Source organism: Hydra viridissima, unplaced genomic scaffold (assembly GCF_058129835.1).
Source record: "Hydra viridissima isolate aposymbiotic clone 2 unplaced genomic scaffold, HvirCarnegie_v1 scaffold_2, whole genome shotgun sequence".
Classification (NCBI taxonomy): domain Eukaryota; kingdom Metazoa; phylum Cnidaria; class Hydrozoa; order Anthoathecata; family Hydridae; genus Hydra; species Hydra viridissima.
This window is the reverse complement of record NW_028324301.1, coordinates 7,883,594-7,885,955: the sequence shown is the minus strand read 5'-3', so window position 1 is coordinate 7,885,955 and position 2,362 is coordinate 7,883,594. Positions and strand designations below refer to the sequence as shown.

Below are 2,362 nucleotides of genomic sequence, written 5' to 3'. Positions count from 1 at the left end.
ATAATACCAAGTTGTCAAACAATATAATCTTTTTATGCAAAGCAAATATCAGCCACGTTAACAATCAAGTGAAAACTTTGAAACTGATCAAATAATCGGCTTATTTTCTTGATGAATGTTTTTCTTCGATTGTGATTTTTTTTTTGAGCAAGATAAAATGAATATTTCACATGGTTCATATATTTAAATTGGACATCCTACAAATATTTCAACTTTCTGCAGCTTGTTGGTTTCTTTATAATGATTATTTATACAAATAGTTACTATGAAGAAATAGAGTTTTAAGTTCTTGTTTCATGGTTTATATTTTTAAACTTAAAACTTTTATAGAACATAAAGATAAAAGTAAAATAAAAATCTTTTATTATCTATTTTTTTTTTTTTGATAAAATCTCAGAATAAAACAGGTAAACATTTGTAGATACCGGCGCAGCGCATCATGAAATTTTATATACGAAAATTAGTTCATATTAACGTTACGTAAGAATAATATGACGCGAATATTGGATTTTCTGTTAGAAAAAAAAACGATGAGAAATTCTTTATTTGTAGTTAAACTTGTTCAGGATGTTGCTAAAATAATCTGAATTAATAATATAAATTTCAAGATGACTCAATGCTATAACTTTTTAGGTTTATATTAGTTACATGATGTTTCATACCAATCGTTCTACGTACTTTTTTTATAGGGATTGGCGCCTCATGTCATGGCAAGGTAAAGTTAGATTTGTGTAACTGTACATAAACCGTTGTATAAGCAAATGAACCATTTATAACTTTGTATAAGCAAATGAACCATTTATAACTTTGAGCCTTTTAGTTTTTGATTTTAAAATGTTTAATTTAAAACAAAAATCTTGGCGAAAAAAAATCGAACTGCTTCAACCAAAAGTTTGTTTTCAAGATTGATTGGTTTTCCATTGAATCTTTTCTAGAAATTGTGGGCTATTATCTTTTTGTGTTTATACTATCGTTTATATTCGGCTGCTGCAAAGAATTCCACACTTACCTCACCTGCAGTTTACGCCAAAAACCACTTGTAGATTCTAGAATAAGGTTAAATAATTTTTTTTTTTATATATATATAAACTGTTAGAACAAAAGCACACTCAACCTAAGAAAATAAATTTTTTTCATAGATTTGTTTCACGATTTTGTTACAACTGAAAAAAAAGGAAAAGTAAAATTCCCGATTTCTTGTCGCCTTTTTTTGGTAGAAAATCATGAAAAACTGAGCCAATCAACAGAGAACTTTTTTTTTTTTTTCATATCTTAATAAAATGGCATTGAAGTTTAAAAGATGAAAAAAATACTGTTTGTCTTGTTTTGTCTTAAATTAGGGGCGAAGCTTTCATTTAAAAGTTTTTAAATAAATTTAAGAAGTATTATACCGAATTATGATATTTAGAACTTTTTTGAATTAAACATAATCGCTACTCGAGAATTACTTCTACAGTACACAGATTTATGTTCTTTATAAATAGTGTTGAAAAAATGTTGAATTCAGAAACAATTTTCAGTTAAAATATATTATTTTAAATTATTTATTTGCAGTAATCTGAAATAGGATAATTTTTGAGTCACCTCATCAGGATTTTAACGATTGATTGTGTTCATAATGATTTTTAAAAAATCGTAAAATATTGACAAATGAAACAATAAAAAGCGAGGCGAGCTAAATTGATATTTTTTTTAGGGGGTGAGCTACATTAAAAACTTATACATTTCAGAATAAAGAAGCACTCGTTAGCGACTGTGGTATATGTTATTAAAATGGTTTTGCTTTACGTTTTAACGTCATTGGTGATGACCTTCCATGTTGTCGTTCTTGCTCTGGTGATGTGCGGAGTTGGTTTAAGTTACTTTTTTATTCATCCTTTCGTAATGAAGTCGATAAAAGACTCAGAAGTCACATTAATTGAAAAAAAAGACAATTACGAAATCTTTGAAAGTTCATTCAATTAAAGCGTGAATGCTACAAACTTCTTCTTACCAATAGTTACAAGATGACCAATGTTAAAAAGTGTCTCTGTCAACAGGAAAGCAGGTGATAAACAGCGATTATTTACACCAAAAGCAACCAAAAAGTGTTCTATCTGAAGAACAATGAATACTTGATATATTAGAATACATTCAAGCAGATTAAAAAAAAAAAAATTTTACCTCTGTGATTTTACCACTATTCAAATGCATCAAAAACATCAAATGCATCAAAAACACTAAATGCCTCAAAAACTTTGAACTCATTTGATTTTGAAATTTTTAAAAATTGAATGTAGATTGAATATACACCAGACATTGAATTGGGCTTGTATCATTTCGCTGCTCATTATTTTGTTCGTATGATCGTTTCTTCACTTAT

At 27.6% G+C, this 2,362-nt stretch overlaps 1 long non-coding RNA gene across 2 annotated transcripts; it reads left to right on the top strand.

Moving 5' to 3' along the window:
- The first annotated feature begins 569 nt into the window (after nucleotides 1-569).
- Nucleotides 570-2,160, top strand: LOC149891749 (uncharacterized). Of its 2 annotated transcripts, none has more exons than XR_016450340.1 (3): nucleotides 570-715; nucleotides 936-1,056; nucleotides 1,731-2,160. It is a non-coding gene; the product is annotated as an uncharacterized LOC149891749 (long non-coding RNA). The 2 variants fall into 2 exon arrangements; XR_016450341.1 differs by lacking the exon at nucleotides 1,731-2,160 and adding an exon at nucleotides 1,140-1,282.
- Nucleotides 2,161-2,362: the final 202 nt, after the last annotated feature.